The 19,836-nt window shown below is 43.2% G+C and overlaps 1 protein-coding gene across 6 annotated transcripts in view; it reads left to right on the top strand.

Annotated features, from left to right (window-relative positions):
• The first annotated feature begins 181 nt into the window (after positions 1-181).
• RNF144A (ring finger protein 144A) overlaps positions 182-19,836 on the top strand; it is a 67,911-nt gene continuing 48,256 nt past the window's right edge. For 3 of the 6 annotated variants that reach the window (XM_052809506.1, XM_052809510.1, XM_052809507.1), the window contains exons 1-2: positions 182-353; positions 17,052-17,141. The gene's annotated coding sequence lies outside the window, so the exon portion shown is untranslated. Of the gene's footprint in view, positions 354-15,436; positions 15,489-17,051; positions 17,142-19,836 lie in introns of all 6 variants that reach the window. The other 3 variants (XM_052809508.1, XM_052809512.1, XM_052809511.1) reach the window with 2 other exon arrangements.

The following is a 19,836-nucleotide window of genomic DNA, read 5'->3' as shown; positions in this document are numbered from 1 at the left end:
CCGCCTCCCGCCGCCGCCGCCAGGGGGCGCCGCCGTGCCCGGCGCGGCGGAGCGGGGCGGCCGCTTCAAAGCGGGCGGCGGCGGCAGCGCGGCCGTTAATGGCGCCCGCCTAGCTGCGGGCGCGCCCGCCCCCGCCCGCCCTCGCCCCACCCTCCCCCGCCCCCGCCCCCCGCCGGAGAAAAGCCCGGGAGCGGCGCCCGCCGCGCACACTCCGGCTCCGCGGCTGACGGCGCCGCGGGGGGCGGAGGCCATGCCGGGGGCGGCGGCGGCCGGCCGCGGCTCGGCGGGATAGCGCGGGGGGGCCGCGCACCTTCCGCGGGCCGCCCCGTGCCGGCAGAGGCTGGAGCGGCAGGGTAAGGCGTCCCGGGCAGCGGGCGGGGGGAGCCGGGCGCAGCGGTGGGCGGGGGGGTACCTCCGCCGGCCCCGCTGAGCCCCGGCGGGGGTGCGGGGGGCTTAGGGGGTGTCCCCGCTCCCCGCCGCGGCGGTGGGGCGGCGGGAGGCGGCGCCGAGCCGCGCCGGGCACCCACATGCCCTTACGTAAAGGGCTCTGCCCGCCGCTTCCCGCGCGGGCTGCGGGGCCTCCCCCGGGGGGTGCTGCCGGGGCAGAAACCACGGGATTGCTGCCGCCCGTGGGCTCTCTGCCCCCCGCGGGGGGGGCTGGCCCTGGCACCCAGCTCCGAGCCGCCCCGGTGGGTGCCCCTTTGCCGGCAAGGTGGTGTTTCGGGGGCGGGGGGGGGGAGTTGCGCTCGGTTTTGGGAGCGGTACCCGGCTGTGAGGGGGGATGGCAGACGGCGGGCTGCCTGCGGGGCAAGGGTGCTGCCGGCGGTGCGGCTTCCAGCGGGTGTTGTCGGGCGCGTCGTGAAAGCGGCCACCGAGACTCGCGTGTTTTCTGTCCCGTGGTTTCCATAAATGAGCTGAGGCGTCTTGAAACAGTTCAGCGCCTTGGAGGGCAGCAGCCGCTCTTCGAGGGGGTGCGAATAATAACTAAGGGGGGCTGTGGATTGACACCCACAGGCAGTGTTCTCGGACACAAGTGAAGTGTGCGGTTGGGGGAGAAATTGGTTGGTTTGGGTTGCAGGGGTGGAAAAAGTAGGAGTAGGACTCGGGGTTTTCGTGCTTGTATCTTTTTTATATATATATTTTGCTTCCCTCGCTGCGCTGCAGAGATGCTGCTGTTGACTTTTTTGAGGTGTTGGAGGAAAGCATATGTATGATCACGAGGTTGCCCCCCTGCCCCGATCACCAATGTCCTTTTATATCTAGAGTATCTTGTTCCTGAAAAATCAGGCCCTTTCAATTGCTTCTGTAGAACTGGAACAGGGAGTGTCAGTGGGGCAGACTGGTGGAAGAAGATAGAAGCTGTTTGAATTTCTACCGTCTTCTTGGAAATACTGTCATTTCTGGCCTGGAACATATTATTCTCTGTTCTACAACAAGCCTGAATGATGATTTATGAATAGATCCATTTGTTTATATTGTTCCCCGTGTAGCCAAACAACTGTTTACATTGTGAAATGGATTGCTTCATTCTCCATTAGCTTATCGGTCCTGACCCAGGAGTGGCTACAGCTGAAGTTACAATGTTCTTGGGCAGAGTGCTAAGGGAGAGATTACATCTGTAGTTTAAACTCCTCGTTGCTGGCCTTTCTGTTGGCTTGTTGTTGCTTCTCTTACGGACATGAGATGTAGTGAAGGGGTGGGGTGGGGGGGAGAAGGGTGTGCGGGGATGTGGTGTGCTGAGGGGCACATCTATGCCTTTAAAGAAACTGCTCTGTTTATACTTAGATGGGACTTTACACTGTGGGAGAATTTAAATGACTGTCTCCTGGTAATGTTAGGGCATGAGTCAAAGTGACCTGACTTGAAGTTTGTTAAATACCCAACAGGAGCAAGGTCAAGTGAGAAAAGAGTGGTGGAGGTGGGGAAAATCTTTGCTTTTGCTCAGGAGCTACTTGAAAAAGACAGGATTCTTTATTTTTGGTTTGGTTTTTTTTTTTTCCCAGGATGAAGTTTTATTCCTTTACCCCTCCTTTCCCTGGCCATCATGTCTCATTATCTTCTTGTGCAATCTGTATATTGTTCGTGAGGGGGAGAAACCATCTGTGAGTGAAATACAATGACGGATGTTTCAATCTGATAGGACTACTCTGAATGAAGCATCCTTCAGATAAAACAAAGGGTTGACTTCCCCTCCTTTCTAAATCGCCCTGATTCCTATTCTAGGAGCTGCTAGACCAAATCATGTGTTTATTGTCTGCAAGCAGTTATTGTAGATTTTTGCCCTTGAAGCGCAGTATTATAATTTACCTTTGTTTACAATCTGGATTTTGCATATTTCAGTATTTTAAGGCAATAATTTTTAGGGAAAAAAAGACTGTATATTTGCTTAACTGCTTTTGTTTCTAATGTTTTTTCCAGTACTACATTCCAAGTCTTTGTCACATTTTCTGTGTTGTTTTTTTTTTTTATAACTTCTGACAACTTTCCTTTCAGTTAAGCCAAAGGACAAGGCTGCTGTCTTAACCATGAGTTTTGGCTGCAGTGCCATACTGGGGGTATGAATGGCTTCAGTGTATCTGCTGTATTTACAAGAATGCTCTCATAGGCTGGCAGAAAACTGTTGTTTGCCCTCCCAGTGCTGATTCAGGGAAAAATAACAACTCTGATCATCCCACAGCTTGATCTGTGCACGTAGACCCTTTTCTCCTAGAGACCTGATGTAGCAGGGGAATCAGAACCTGTTATATTTCTCAGCATGTTTCCTGTGGAGTAGCCTTAATAGCTAAGGACTTGAGTTGGTAGGCTATGGTTTGATTAGGAGATTTGCTTTTAACTGTATTCCTTTTTGTGTCTTCAGTTACAAAAAGGAAATGGAAAACAATTACAAACCAGCCCACCATGCAGTTTGAATGGTTTAGCAATTCTGCTATGTCTAACTTAAGCTGTGGTCAGCTGTTCTTTTTATAAGACAGGATCCTTTTCTATTCTGCTTTGCAGAAATGAGCTCATAATATTCATCTTTCCCTGACCTTTTGAAGGAGATCAGACAAAAAGATCATAATGATAATTTCTATTTTTCACTTCTGATGGCTGGGAAGAGCTGTTGAAAATACACTTGCTCTTCTGCCTGCCTGCTGCAAAGTGATGGGAATGATTTTTTTCTATTTCATAATCAAATCAGATCAGAAATGCTTACAGGTTTTTTTGTGTATGCAGTCAGTGAATACTGGAGCTGGAAGTGCTAGTACAAAATGGGTTTTCAAATAGCTTGATTGTTTGTTGATGGTGCCATTTATGGTGGTGACACCATAAGTGTCCGTCCTCAAAAAGGCTGAAGAAAATGATGAACAGAGAAAGTGAACCAATATGTCTGGTAGTTTTATTTAGTGTGAGGGAAGAAATTCTCATCAGATGATTCTAGTGTTGGCAAGACAATGTTATTTCCTTCTTATAGCATCATTTCCATCTTTTCATTCACAGAATAGCAAGTGAGTGGTAGCTTGTTGCATTAAAATACTTTGCTGTTATCCTCCAGGTACCAGCATCACAGTTTAATACAACTACATCCTGTTTGTACTGAATGGAAACAACTTATGATTGAAGAAATGGACTAAAGCTTACTTAATATAACCTTTTTCTACCATATGGTATCCAAAGGATCACCTGAAATACTTGGGAGTGAAGATGGGTCTTGCAGGTTGTCTGGAAAATAACAGATTCTAACTTACCAGGTTCAGGCATACTTTTTTTTCACTACATACAAATGCTCAACTTTGTTTGCCCTGATCACTGCTTTGCTTGCGAGCAGCTAGGTTGCAAAGTTTTGGAGTCTTTGTATTTACTCTTGACTTTCACTTGGCAATTTTACTGACTGTTCTGTTTCTGGAGTATTGGGGTTATTTCCTGTTATCATAAAACTCCACTACAAACTGCAATCTGTGAAATCTATCACTGTGGTTCTTGGAGAACGTTTCAGCTGACCTGCCTTCATCTCAACTCCGGCCTTTAGGAAATAGGTCATAGACAGCGTAAGAATTGGATAATACCTGACAACTGTTGTACACATCCAGCCCTTGTGGAGGACTCTTATACTTAGTTGGTGAGGAATATGAAGATGAATTTAGGAAAATATATTAAGGCAACAATTCATTATTGGCCCACCATAATCTGTTACATGATCAGCTGCTTCCTCTGCTTATTATTTCTGCTGTTGCTGTTTACTAGATGGTCTGCTTCATGTTTTATTGCTGGTGAGGATCCATAAAGAGGGAACTATGTGTTGCTTTCTTCATCTCACAGATATTAATCTCCTTTTATATATAGTTATATATGTGTGTGCATATATATAAAATGTTATATATATTTTGTAAATTATACAATGTTATATAAAAAGTATTTTTTTTTTACCCTTGAATTATGAACAATGTCTGGTAGGGGGCAGATCTGGCAGAATTGTCAAAAGGGATCGCATGCTGTCCCACCCACGCTGGCTTTCCTGAAGCACTCATTATTATGACTTCTGGTGCCTGTCTTTTTCCTCAGCACATTGCCCTTGAGCATCCTCTCCAGGTTTGGGTATGCTGATAATGAAGCTTTCATTTTGTTGAGCAATGCAGACTCGGAGTAGCCTCCTGTTGCAGGTAGCTGGTCTGCACAAGTTGTGGCAGACCTGTGCAGCCTGTTCCTGCTGGGGTAGCAGAAGTGGTGAGGAAGCCAGGTTATGATCCACTGATCACAGAATCATGGAATGGTTTGGGTTGGAAGGGACCTTCAAAGATCACCTAGTCCACCCCCCTCCTTGCCATGGGCAGGGACACCTTCCACTAGACCAGGTTGCTCAAAGCCCCCTCCAACCTGGCCTTGAACACTTCCAATGATGAGGAACCTGGGGCTGTTTCTCTTTTTTCTGGTGTTTAAAAGGATCTTCCTGGCAGATCAGTCTTTCTGTTCTTACCGTAGATGAGCCTGCTAGATGGCTGCTGAAGCTACACATGCGGTGTGATCCCCGGAGTAACTCAGGGTGGTGGATCTGCTGCGGCCCTGAGCCTGCGGTATGGCCGGATGCTCTTGCTTGAAGGACTTTTGGGCAATGCCCAGCTGTTGCCATGTACGCGGGGGTGTTAAATGGCATCGGGCCCTCCCAGGAGGAATTCACACCCTGTTTTCAGGCAGGCCTGCCTGCCCACAGTGACCAGGCAGGGTAGCTGTGGTGGTGTGGGTGTGCAGAGCCCTGGCCAAATGCCTCCTCCCTGGGGTGACAGGAGGGGTCATGGCATATTGCTTAAGGCAATTGTATTTTTCTGGGCCTGATGCTTCAGACAATGTTTATATTCTCTTGGGAGGAAAATGCATGTTATTTAACTCCGGTTTTCCTTCTATTGCTACTTAAGGAAACAGTTTTCCCTTCAGCTCTCTATACCTGTATTAAGAAATACATCCATCCAGATGGAATGAGAGTGATGCTCTGTGACTTGATGTGGTCAGGCTTATGTCTCCAGTGCAATCTTGTAACAGTGACTGCAAATTCAGGACCAAGCTATTTGCAGTCAGTGTATGTATATTTTTTAGCCTGTTTTTCTGAGAAAATAGAGATTACATGCAACTCTCTGTGAAGGTCTGTCTTTCACTCTTGCTCTTAATAACTTTTAAACCTTTTCACCGATTCCAGTTGCATTTGTGAGAGGGGTAGAAGCTTATTTCCAATAAACCTACAAGTTTTCTGGCAGTAGACAGCCTAGGCAGATGGAAAGATGCCTGCTAAGGAGAGATGGCAGTCTGAACTCTTCCTACAACTTTGACACACATTCCTAGCAAACTGGATTTTCTGGCTCAGTTGCTTAGGAATCAACTTATATTGTGCTCCTATTTTTTGACCCTATCTCAAATTAGACTGTTACTTCCTCTTTGGATATTTTTGTCACAGTTTTGAATATGGAGGAAGAGCAAGTGTTTAGTCTTTAGCCCCAAATAGCTTTATAATACTGCAGAAAGTGCATGATGAGAAAGGAAAGGCTCTTTGGTTTTTTAAACATTATATTCAAACACCATTTTTCATATGTTATAATAATGTTCTGCTATTGTGCATTTCCTTTTGTTAAAATATTTATTTTTACTCTCTTTTTTCTTTTATTAATTTTGTCTTGTAATAGCAATTCTTTAGGTGCCCACAAACTTTCAGGATTCTTGTAGTTGTCTTGTATAAAGATCGTTCCCTGAATGGAGCATGTTACTTGATAGGACACAAACTGAAACAGTTCCGTCTTATTTCTGTATTTCTCATCTGTGTTTGTTTTGCATAAACATACCCTGTGTGACCCTTTCAATTAGCTGATTACTTCTGCACACTGATATCTGTTGAATACATCTTACAGTCTTCTGTTTGTTTCTTCATGCTGATTTGGTTAATGCTGTACTGTCATCTTCCTTCATGTATAATGTATTTTTTGTCATGCATTTGGAGCCTAGAGGAGAAAACACCTACACCTACTTTCTTTAGATTAATTATGCATTACTTTTACCTTTGATGTGTACTGTCCGCTCTTACTTTTGTGGAAAAAGTGCTGACCAAATGTGTGTGTTGAGGATATGTGCAAGTTGTGTTAGATTTGTGGAAAGGCAGTCCATATTTAAATTTTAAAAAACAAAACCAAACAAAAAACCCCACAACTTTTAATAAAGCTTTCCAATTTTTCTCCCGATGCTCTTTGTACTTCTGGTATTTGTTGACATCTTAGATTTTGAAAGGTTTGCGGATGACACTTACCTCTACTTCAAATTACTAGGTTATGCTTGTGTCAATCATTGTGTCCTAGTTGTGTGTGTAGCTTTCTAGCAAAGATGTAGTGATGACATCCACTATGTTTCACTAGCTGCAGCTGGAAAGCTGGAAGAGGTAGGATAACCATGGTCACAGCTGCAGGATGCATGTGCCAGCTCAGACAAGCTGTTGATGCCCATTGCATCCTGAGGTTTGGTCTCAGCTGATCCTCAGGACCAGACTTGGAGCCTGCTGGGCTCTGGCTTACTCCTAAGACCAAGCTGGGGTCATAGCCTTTGTGCCTCAGGTAGGCTGCAGGTAAAACAGACCAGGCAACTCTTCCTATTAATCACTGAGAGGTGAAATCTGTAAAGGCTGTTAAGCACAACATGGTGGTGAACTTTGCGGTTGCTACGCATTGATGCTGCCCACTTCTGAAGGGTGCAGCGTGTGGTCCCTCATCTGCAGCTCTGATGGTAAACAGTTAAAAGCCTTCTAAGTTCATGGATTTTCACCCATTCATATTCGCCTGCAGGGTGTAAGTTTATCTCAAGCCTCTAAGCTAGTTTGTTTATCTTGTGATGTGACAGTCCCTGGCCTTGGGAAAGGTTATGCTAGGAACATTTGTGCTGTGCGAGGCTTGCACTAAACAGTGCCGCTGACCCTGGCACCTGTCCATGCTGTTGTTGGCTCCAGTACGTCTGTCCGGTTGTGCCCTGTATTTCGGAGCCGTGTAGCTCCGAGGGAGCTGTTCTCCACCGAGTGAGTTCGTCCTCCTCTCCGCTGCCGTTTCTCACCTCTGCTGCTTGCCTGAGCAAACGTCGCCAGAGCTTGGCTTGTGTCGAATTGCTGCCGTCGCTGGGCATCAGCTGTGGTGGTGTTCAGAGTATGTAACCTGCTGTATTTATCTCCTTTCTTCCGTGATGTGGTGTCCTGCTGGAGCAGCAGCGTCAGCCACGTAGTTTGCATAGATATAGGTCTGAAAATCAATTCTCAAATATTTTACCAGTGACTGTTCTAGAGAGTGAAACACAGTTCTGGCTTGTTTTACTGTCCCCTTTGCATGTGCAAAGAGACATTAGTAAGGTGATAACCCACTTCTGTCATCTTTTGTTCCAGGCTGACATTGTCTTTCACAAATCTCGCTTCAGAGGGAGCAGCAATGTAGTTCTAGCTTCAGTTCACATTAGATATTTAGCTTAAAATCAAGTTATGACAAATCCTTAGACGACTCATAAATCCAGAGAGTGTGATAGTCTTTTTAGCAAACTGTCAGTTAGCACTAAATATTTTCACCAGTCACTTCACATTTCTATTAGCTCCTTAAACAGCTGAAGTTCACAGATTTGAATGAAATATAATGCTTATGGCTGTGTTCCCTGCCTTTCAATTTAGACTACTGCTGTGAAGCTTTATTATAGTTACAGGTAAATGTGTTTTCAGGGGCTGCTCTTTCTTGGGAATATCACTGTTTTGCTTGCACTTGTCTGAAAGGTCTGCCTGGGTTTTGGGGGGTTTCTTTGGTTTGGTTTTGTTTTCATCTCCTCCATGATTTTACTGTACTTGTCCAGTTCTCCAGACCAAGGCAGGCCTGTCCTTGTTACTTTCATTAATGGGAATCGTTGCTTTTGGATGGGATGATTCAACATAGCTGCCAATGTAAGGAAGAGTCAAACCATCATGTCCCCTCATTGTGCTAATAATAGCGATGTACCATTTTTCTGGCAGGCAATGCTGCTGCTGGTGGCAGCTTCAGGAGGGATCACTGGAAGGGCAGCAAGGTCATTCAGGATCTCCGCTTTTTACTCTCACCTTAGTGTCTTTTCTCCTACAGCTTCATTTCTCACCCCTTGAGACTGAACCATTGTTTTTTCACTGAAATAACTGCATATTTCTTGCTGGTATCAACTAATTCTAATCTTGAACTGTGGAAGAAGGGTGAAGATGGTACTATTTTTGGGGGGAAAAAAAAAACCAACCACCCCAGAAACACCCCACCCAACAAAACAGTTTCTGTGCCACCCTGGACAGGGTGTTACTAAAATTACAGCTTAGAGAGTGCCAGGGTAAAACAATATGTGGATGTGCACATCAGGATGTCCTATCAAAGTCACCTCAACTAACATGAAAATCCACTTGTCTTCTCAATACCAAGGGACACTTCCTATGATTCCCTTAACATAGGTGACATGGGAATTGTCCAGCCCTACTGGTTATGGAGGTTTTGAAGAATTCACAGGATCTGGAGTTTGATATGAAAGAGAAGAAATTCTTTTTCTCCTCAAAAAAGAAAAAAAATAATCTTTACAGTCAAAGAAACTTAAGGGAAGCAGGCTTAAATGAAAGAAGAAATCTGTCAGGTTACAGCAAGGGCTACATCTTTTTTCTAGTTTAAAGATTTCTGATAAATATTTTATGGACTTTGGGTTTTGTTTCTTTAATGTTTGCCAATTATGCTAAAAAGTTGTTAATCTCGGGGAGGGAGGGTTTGAAGCAAATAAAGAAAAGAACCTTTAAGTAAAGTACAACTTAATTGCTTCAGAAACAGCAGCCCTATGTTTTCCCTGTGTACGTGCCTGCATTACTGCAAGGCCGGTGTAAAACTGCTGGGAAGTTAAAATGGCCCATGCCTTCATGCAGCAGGGTGCTCACCTGCCCTCTGGGAGGGGAAGGGGAAAGGGAAAACCAGCACATACAGAATAAGGCTGTGAGGTCAGTGTCTCTCTGATGGAAGAGAACAGCTTAAAGGACATGCTGAGAACTACACAAAGCTAGAAGTGGACAGTCTGCCGCTAAACAGGTATTTGGAGGTGGTGATTGGGAAGACAGGAGGTATCTGTGCTCTTGAAAGTTGCTGAAAGGCTGCAGGAGGTTAGTATCTGACCATCAGCAAGTAGGTCTTCCAAGAAACGTGTGGGAAAAGCTCTTTGTAGAAGCTGTAGACCTGAGTTTAGGTGTTTCATGTTAGCCAAAGTCTTTGTGTCTGCTGTCCAAATGTTCCAGTGCTTGAGTGGGAGAAAATCAGAGGTTTCTCAATGAGATCCCTGCCAGACATTCATCAGAGCTTTGATTATGTCCATTCAGTGCAAATATGCAGAACTCTAGTACTTGAAAATGGTAAATGTTGTAACATGACAATAAGAAATAATTTAAAAGACTTATGTTCCTATTTGATATGGGCAACTTGTTTTTGAATACATCCATCAGATAGAAGCACATCATGTTTTGATGCATTTATAAATGGTCAAGAGGGCTTCCGATTGCAGTATCTCTGTGGTTGCATCATTATATGATCAGGGAGTCTAAGTGCCAAACTGACTTTCTCTTTGAGATGACTCCTGCCATTTAAAACTAATATATACCTACAGAGACAGGAAGTCTGCAGGGATCAAAAGAGATTCCCTGATTTGCCTGAGAACTTTTCTCTGTATATACTGTTCTCATATTTCTCTAAAACAAAAGTTACTTTTCATAATAATATAAAAAGCCTCCTCCAGTTTAATTTTTTTTTTCTTCCTACTCAGCAGCCATTCAGTACACTGAAACAAGGAAATGAGGATATTTTGAAATAGGGGTACTTTGCATAAATTACTTCCAAAAATACTTGCTGTTTTTGAATGTTGACATTTCCTATGTATGTTAACAGTTAAGTAATATAATGGAACTGTCAAAGAAAACAAGATATGAGTTCCTCAGAGAAGAATAATGTGAATATAGTGGTTTTCCTCTCAATGCAGTGTACTTTGGCAGATGTCCTCTGTTCTGGGGAAGTACCACATATGCAAAGCACGCAAATGCAAAGAGGGTGGCTTCAGGGTGATCCGTCTCAAAATGAACAAGAGCATTGGGCATTTAATGGTACATATTAAAAGTGTATGAACTCTGAGCAGGTCTTGCATGTCTTGTGACTCGGTGTGTCTGTAAATGAGTGAGCAGTACAGTATGACAGGGAAGACGTGAGTTATTTCAGAACCTTCTCGGAGGACTGTCTGGTGTTGGCCATGGAGGCAGCCAGGCTGAATGGGGGCCTTTGACTACTGTGGTGTTAGGAATGACAGCATTGCATGCCATGCTATAAATGAGTACACAGAGAAAGGGCTGTGTACCCTGTATAAAGAGCTGCATTTTTCTTCCTGACAATTCTTGTTCAGATCATTCCCATCTTCTTTCATTTTCTCTCCCTGTGTTCTCCTGTGTGTGTCGGGGTGTGTTGGTTGGTTGGCTTGGTTTTGAGGTACATGGAAAACTCGAGGCAGAAAACTGAAGATAAATCACATATTTAATGCCCTTTTCCATCAAAGGACCATAGTCCTCTAACTGATACAGCACCTTTGGTAAATGTGCTGATATGACACAAGGTACAGGGGAAGAGCCCTGACAGTCACTGTACAGCTCTAATCCAACAGGTGTAGGGAGAGTACCCCCACAAAGTTCTGGGGATACAGGGAATGTATGCTTTGGGGTAAGGCCATTCTACCAATTTCTTCTTGCCTCCTATTTTGCCTTTGTTTTGGCTGTGTAGCTCACTGCCAGTCACCAGTGATCAAACCATTGCCAAGTCTTGTCCACCTGGCTGTAGACTATACAAAATGCAGGTGTACCTCTGTTAACCTCTGTACCTGTCATGTGTTGGGCAGACATTTTGTGGCCTGAAAGGAGTTGCCCTGTGTGTTTCTCTTCACCCAGTCAATCTCTTGTGTGCTCAAGTTTCAAGGGGGAATGTAGGTGCTTCGGGACTACAGGAATATGAATCTAAGGCATTTAAAATGAAAATTTCCTTCATAACAACTACCTTTTTTCCAGTCAAATACTTGTTTCACAGGATCTGAGATGAGCAGCAATTTCTCTGGTCCCTTTGTGATTGACTGTCAAAATGAGGTCAAGTTAAATCTGTGTGGAATTCTAGGTCAGGCTGAACCTGCCCTGAGACTCCTGTTTAATTTCTCTCTAGTACTTCAAGTGAACAATAGCTTTAAAAAATATTTGCAAATGGAGGAATTAAAAAAAATGGATTTATGTTCTCATACATGTCTGAGGGATGGATAGAAATTTTCCAAAATTCAGACTTTTTTACACTACTTGGCACTGCCATCGGAATCATAGTCAAAACTATTTTAATATTTCTCCTTAAACTAGACTAGCAAGCCGTGTGGAAAAAGCATTTTTTTCCTACACAATATTAAGACTGTTCAAAGTGATGATATGCCTACATCCCTTTTTGTAGGAATCCATACAATATTTCATCAACTTTACTGCATTTGAAGGTCATCTGGAAGGATTACAAAACCTCCTCCAGTAAGATAAATATGAAATGCTGATTTCATTAAGTTAACAGTAGGCTTTGATTGTTTGTTCTTCATTGGAGGAGGAAAAAATCAGTATAGGGAAGACATTTTCCATTCTAACTTTTTAATCAGCAGGTGTGTGGGGGGGAAGTTGTCTTCTCATGAAGGCTTAATTGTGTGTGCTTTTCTATTGCACATATTATAGTAAACCTGGTAGTTAAAGCCAAGTTAAGACCACCTTTTCTTACAAATCTAAAATGACAAGGCTTCTTTTGCAAGTGCATCCAGGAGTTAGTAGAGTAGTAATAACTGTCTGGTTCAAAGCAAAGCTAGTAATTAAATCTTCTGGCCTATCATGTTAGAAATGTAATATATTTTCCTGTTTTCAGCACACGGTACCTCCTGCATTAGTATGAATGGATCTATTAAAATACCTTTTATCACTATGCTTTGAGCTTTTCTGTCTTCATGAAATCGTGTAGCTGCTTTATGTACAAAGCCTTTAAAGAGCTTCCCACATCTGATCTAATAAAAAAGCATCTTATTGCCATGAGCCAGCCAGAGCAATAGCTGTTCAGCTGTGGTAACCTGAGTAACACTTGCCAAGAGAAAATGACATGGGATATGGAAACCCGAGGGAAGGAGGGGAAGGACTGTGGCAGGTGGGAACTTCACACTCTGCTCCAGGGAGTCCATGGGAATTTCACCTGCTGCCTTGAACGGCAGCGGAGTTAGGCTGGCACTGAACAGCAAGGAGCCTTACCCGAAGCTCGTATGCGCTTCTCCCTTCACTAAACCCTACACTTGAGTTCTGCTTAAATGTTTCAAGACGTAACTCTGTGTAACCCCCCCGGCACAGGGATCGCAGGGCTTTGGTTGTGGCGTGTGAACGCCTCGCACAGCGGCACTGCCCTTTGAGGAGCGCGTTGTGTCCCTGGCTGCTGCGGCATCTCATCTTTCAGCCCGCGGTTCTTCCCTCTTTCTGTAGGGGTGACAGCGTAGGACTGGGTGAAGCGCAGTCTCCTGACAAGGCTAAGGAGGCTGGTGAGGACATTGCGTTTTGCATAATCACACGTTGTCACCACCATAAGTAAAGGTGAGAATCCAAAGCTGAAATTCCTTCCTGTGCATATAACCTGTCAAACTCCATCCTCTCTCCTGTGTGTCCTTTAGCTGTTGTCCTTGGACCCTGTGGCTGCCGGGCTGTGAGCTGCAGCATCAGCTCTGACAGGATGAAGTGGGGGGAGATGAGTTTCACGGCCATTCATGCCTCCTAGCTACTCTTGGCTGACAGAAAAAACAGATGAGCCATGGGCTGTCACACAAATATAGAGCAGATCCCACAGCCTTTCTTTCAGCATCTGTCACCGGTCCTGTGCTGAGCCTGACACAGGTTTCCTAATTCTGCCTGTCAGCTTGTGGCTCTGTACAATAGAGCTTTCTTGTTGGGAAAACCATTACAGCACATCAGCAAAAGCACACTGGCTGAACAGAGCAGCAGCTGACTGCAAAATATAAACAAGTAGATATCTGTGGGAAATAAACTGGGAATCAAGATGCTCCAGGACTGGGCCTAGACCAGACACCATTTAACAGTTTCATTAGTGTGGCAGAAGCTTTAAAAAAAAAAAAAAGCCTATTATGCTGTTTACCAGTCTATCATTCCCAGATATTAATGATAAGTAAGCAGTCACAAAGAATGATTTCTTTCTTTTTGATGAGTAAAATCAAAGGTAGGTATGCAGGGTGTGGCTGAATGCAGTCAGATTTCTCAGTGACGAGTTTTCTGGACATCCATAGCAAGGGAAACTGCATGCAGGAAAGCAGCAACTCTGCAAAAGTATTAGGGATCAGGCTGGATACAGAACTTTAAGTTACCAGTGCACTGTTGCAGGGAGAGGAGAGAGGGCTAATTTAATCCTTGGCTGATGTGATTTATAAAAGAAACAGTTTTTTCTTTGCATGGCATTAATGATAGTCATACTCAAATTCTGCATCTGGTCCTAGTTTTCACATCTTTAAAAGGTCTTTTGAAAACCTGCAGGAGGTATAGAAAGAGTTACAAGAATTTAGTGGTGAAGAAATTCCTGGTAGTGATTTAATGTGGAAAGGGTGGGGTGTGAGCAGCTTGCTTTTTTTTTTTCTGCACTTGTCTTATTTGTAATTATTGGATCCCTGTCCAGATAATTTTAGGACAGACTTCACCTCATCTGAAGACAAATGTCTAAAATTGGTCAGATGGATTGAACTGTCAGGACCATCTCTGAGACAAATTGCTCTGTTGGTGATGGAGGACAGTGTCACTGGCTGATCAGAAGTAGGCAGCCGACTCTTAAACCCTGGTAAAAAATGATGAAGGGAAAACAGGCTGAGAAGGTTATTAAAATTATGGGGAAGGGGGTTAGGTTTTTTACATGAATTAAATAGCAAACAAGGGTTAAAATGGCAAGGCAGCATGTGGGGGAGATGCCATTGCTTATGTCCCTTCAGAAATACTTCTCAAAGTCAAATTGTCTTGGTTGAAGCTCAAGAAAAGGAGGAAGATCTTGAGTGCCTGGGTGAGCATTTTAGTTGTCAAACAGATCAGAAGGAAAAGACTGCATTTTCTGTATATTATGCATGTTCTTTCTACAGGATTTAGATGTACAGGTTCTTGTTGAACATAATGATCAGCCTGCAGGCTGGGGGACTGGCAGGATGCTGGCTAATCAAGGAAGAGCCTCTTGGGAAAGCCTTGTGTGGGAGGGGAGATAAGAGGTTTGTCTGGCTCTGTGTAGAGCTTAACCTAGTAGCTGGATATGTCCAAGGAAATGTCAGAGAGGAGGATTGAAATTTCCAGTTTGGATGAGGGGAGAGAGTCCTGGAATAGGAGGCAAATCTGTGAGGTCCCTCTGTAGAGAGGATAAAGGCATTTTTGTGGCTGGAAGAGATTGCCCAGGAGCAAACAGGAGGAGAGGCAAATGCTGCTGATAAAAAGGGAATTGTTTCCTCAGGATCTTTTCTGCCTTTGAAAGACAGAAATGGGAGAGAGGGCCCCAGCAAAGACAGTGCTGGTGGAGCGGTTAGTGAAGTGCTGAGTGAGGTGCTGGCAAGGGCAAGATTTTAAGAGGAAGAAAGAGGTCAGGAGGCGCCTGAGTTGGATGAAGCTGATGCAATGACAGAGAGTACTGGCCAGGACAGGTTTTGTGCTAAGGAAGAAGGGCTGGCAGAAGAACTGGAGAACATCTGTGGTAGAGCTGTAGGAAAAGAGTTTGCAGGCACCTTAAATGCTAACCATACCCCAACAGTGTGAGAAGAGACTGAGCATCTTAGCTGGCTTGACAAGAAAGTATCTTGTACTAACTTTCTTTTACTTTCCTTTTTTATTTTTTATTTTCCTCCTCCTCCCATTTAGAGAGTGAGAGGCATAACTAGAACCACTGGATGAAGATCTAAATGGAAATAAGGTGAATGGCTGCGGCTCTTCAAACCAGTGAATTGCCCTTTGTACCATTACAGAAAGTGGTGGATCTCTTGAGGTGTCCAGCCCAAGGCAGGTCATGTGCCTAGGCAGTATTTGTTAGCCATGTACAGGTTACTTGTCTTGCTTTCAGGGTACTTGGGAAATGGGTAATAATTTGTGGTGTTTGGGTTAACGAGCTAATGCATCCAATGGTCCTTCTGACCCTAAGCTCCAGGAAGCTGTTTTCTCATTCTGCAACCAGATGCACCATAATGAAAATAGATTTTGTTTGTCACTTTTTTTTTCCTCCTAAAATGTCAAGACAATGTGGGAAGAGGGCAATAACACAAACTTGTCAGATTTTGTAATTTTCAAGCAGGATTTGTGGCAAAGAAGCAAGCAGGAGGGGGAGCTTAAAGTGAGGAGGATGTGCAAGGGAGGAGAGAACCTCTTTTTGGTGACATAGCTTGGCTGAATAACTGATCAGTAGCCTAGAATGTTACAGTGCATATGTATCTGAGCTTGTTCGAGTAAAGGTTGCCTGAGCTGCCAGGCCATTCCATTAGCTACTGTTTTTTGCTTTTTTTCTAAAAGTATGGTAGATATTTTTTCCATATTGCATCTTTCTCTAAATGGAAATCAGAGAGGGGAGGATGAGAATGTTGCAGGAATGAAATGCTCATTTTTAGAAGTTCCAAAGGTTAATGCATGCTTCACTAATTACAAGTATTTTTAAAGAGCATGTTGTTTAAAACTGAAGATGAATAAGGAAGACCAGAATCATGTGTGTTTGGCTATAAATTAATTTCAAGCTGCATTTTTTGGATTTGGTAATGAAGCACAGGTTTTATGTTAAAATTCTACATATGCAGCTTGAGGATATAGGTTTTCTGAGTATTCATTAGGAACTGAGCCGATGATTTCTCTCCCAGAAATAACACTGTTGGATAAATCTGAAAATGGGAAAGAGCTTGAAGTGCAAGTAGGACTCCTGCCAATTGCTGTGTTCTGAATTCCTTTTCCTCCTTGGCATCTCATCACATTTATTAAAATGCTCTGCCTACAAACTGATTTTGCTCAAAGTAGTGGGCTTTGCATTTGGTTTTGTATGTATGTTTTCCTGGTACAGTTTCTAGAACTGTTTGCTAAGTGCGTGGAAAATTGTTGTAGTTCACTGTTAGTTTTTATATAAGAAGTCCCTTGAACCTAGTGCTGGGTACAATTTTTGATCCTTAAGAGTAGGCTTTCCTGAAGTTCTGGATCAAGGCAGCTGCAGCAATGAAAGATGATAGTAAAATGTATTTTTTTTTCTTCAGGCTCAGAAATCCATTGCACTTAAAAAAATAAAATCTCTTGTGTGATGGAATTAATCTTCCCAAGCTAAGTACAAACTGAGCCAGTAAGTGCAGAGAGTAGAAAGGGTTAAGAGGTGAATTTTGTCTGTTTTCACTAAGACCACTTGTGCTACCACACAATTTTAAAAGCTTGTTGGCAGAATGGAGCTGTTAGTTCCGGTTTTATACAGTCAATCTAAATAAAGACTGACCCTTATTTTTTTGTCTTTCAGGCTTGTCTAACGCTACCTTGAGCCAAATTCCTAGACTGGTTGGTGCTTTCTCATGGGATCCCTGTGACTGACAAAGGAGAGATTGTTGTGGTAGGCGTTTGCCTTGACTGTCTTGACAACACTTGGCCTGGGCACAGACAGATGCTGTTTCCAATGCAGCCGCTCTTTCATAAGACTCTTATGCCAAGAGGAGCTGGGGGGGGGAAAGTGCCTGAGAGATGGGTTTTATGGTCCTTGGAATGCTGTTGTGTTCGCCCATAAAAATCAAAACCACTTAGCCCAAGCTACTACAGAGGAGGGAATTTGTCAAAGTTTGCTTTTAATTGTGGAGCTTTAGAATGAAAAGGGTTGGTTCATTTAGCAATTACACGTAGGAAAACAACAAAATCTGTGTTCTAGTTAACTTCCTAGCAAAGTCCAAGGTGCAGAGGGAAAGACTTGTTTTGGTGCAGTTCTATGGTACTACCTAAAATGGGTTCACTACGCTTTTATCTCTCTCTCTAACAGATATATATAATATCTATCTTTATAACAGAGCCTGTTTTGCTTTCATATTTGGTCCTTGATTTAATAGTTTAATGTCCCACAATACTACATTTTCAATTTTAAACAGCACTAAATCTGTACTGCAAATAAGGAAGTGAGATGATAAAAAAGTGATTTCCTTTTTGAGATGGCTACAGATCTAAATGTACTCCATAGTGAATTGAAAAAAGTAGCACATTCATCTTCTTGTTTTCTAGAAGGCAGTAAAATCTCTGTTTAAATAATTGAAGTCTATCAATTTCTCTGTTTGGAAAAGATCATCCTGTAGATATCACTAGAGCTGGAAGTGCTGCATAGTGCTTACTCTAATGCATGTCTATATGCAGAAATAGTGATGTGTTTAGATTTTTCATTTGCCTGAGCTCATGATTTGCTGTTGGTAGCTTTCCATTTTCCCAAGCAATGCCACTTTTGTGTGCATGCATCTTCTGGACATAGTATTGAAAAGCCGTATACTTACAGACTGGCAGACTTTCAATTTTTTCTCTTTTCCTTTGAAACTCATGTTCTTAGCTTAATTATCAAAGTGTAACAATGTTCTTGTTTGACTTTTTCTGATCACAGGAAAAAACCATGGTGAAGAAAACATAATCATGCCCTCATTGGCTTGAATTTAAGTATTGAGGTTTTAATGTAACAAGCTGTACACTCAGCTTGAAGAACATGTCTTAGTGTAAAGAAGTACTGTTTAATTGTAAAGCTTGTTGAAATATTTTTCATCTGGGATTTTCTTCTGCTCACATTTTTAGTTCTAAGTAAAAAAATCTATTTTGTCACATCTTTTTGTACTAGCAGAAAAACAAAATCGGGAAAAAATGAAGAGACTTAAATTTAATTTAAAACCAAAATGTCTGATATTGTTTTCCATATCTCTTGCTTAAAAAGCAAGCTGAGGTTCAAAAAACAATTCTACAGTTTCATTGCTTTCTTTTTATTTTAACTAGATGATTTAAAACTTAAATATAGAGAAGTGGAAAGGATTTCTTGGGTCTCTCAGTGTGGCCTGTAGATAGTATAATTCCTTTTGTAAACTTTTAGTTTACAGGTAATCAGTATTTCTGCTCCCCCCTACTTTTGGAAAGCTGTAGTAGAAACATATAACGCATCTCTGATACTTAGAAACTTGAAGAAAGTTTCTATAATAAATGGACAATGGCAAGTTTGTACATGTCTGTCCACATGGTCAATGATGTCTCTTTTTTAGCTGAAATAATACCTCTCCCATTGTGTGATGTACATTACCCTGCATTGTGTGTATTCAGGGAATGACTATATCTCTTCTTGATCTCCATGCCTGAAGCTAAATAAGCCCGGGTCTGTTAGCCTCCTTCCCTGAGATCAGCTCTCCATCCCTCTCCCATGCCTTCAGGCATAGCGCTCTGCCTCTGCACCTGTTCCCCACTATGTTCTTCTTACCAGCAGTGCAGCTTGTTCTCACCTCCCTGTTTGTTTAGTTTTCTGCTGAGGTGTTTCTAAAGATCCTCAAACCTCTCCAGGCACCACCTCCCATTTTCTGAAACACAAGGGGAATAGAGTGTGTAAAGTGCTCTCAGGACCCTTGTCCAGTCTTTCGGAGAAGCATGCGGAGCTGGTCTGTCTTCTTGAAGAAGTAGAAACCTCAGTTTAGTGTCGTTGTTCTGGCAAATGTGAAACAACTGTTGACTTCTACAATCTTTTGCGGACTTCTATGATTGGTGTGATAGCAGCTCTGACATAGTGTGCACATACATAGCTGAGATGTGCCTTGAGTTTTTGAATCTTTCTGCTGCCTGCTGACCCTATGTCCCTGAAATGGCTCTGAAGGATTACTGAAATGGAGCATATCCTGGCAGAGGTCTGTATTGGAAAATATTTGTGGCATACAGATGATCATGAGGCATTTGTGCAACGAACAAGAACATACCATGCATAGCTCAGACTATTAATAAAAAGCAGAGTGTTGCCCTCTGATTTTCCTCATCTGGCAGGCAAGAGCCCACCATGCCTGTCGGTGTGATAGTGACCATCGTGGCAGAACTCACTGATCTTTCCTGAGCATCTAGAGAAGCTCTTGTGTGTCTCGTCATCTTTAGAGATGCTTTCACAGACGTAGCTTGCTCCTGCTCATTAGCAGGGAGAGAAGAGAGCAGATGGGGAAAGTCAGAGTTTGCCAGTAAAAGGCAAAATTCTTCTCTAATGATCTAGTGTTGGCTTGAAACTTCAGGGCTTTCTTATGGAGTTGTTCATTTCTATCTCATTG

The sequence above is a fragment of the Harpia harpyja genome, chromosome 15 (assembly GCF_026419915.1).
Source record: "Harpia harpyja isolate bHarHar1 chromosome 15, bHarHar1 primary haplotype, whole genome shotgun sequence".
In the NCBI taxonomy this organism is placed as follows: Eukaryota; Metazoa; Chordata; class Aves; order Accipitriformes; family Accipitridae; genus Harpia; species Harpia harpyja.
The sequence above is the reverse complement of the archived record's forward strand: the minus strand, read 5'-3'. Positions and strand labels throughout refer to the sequence as shown.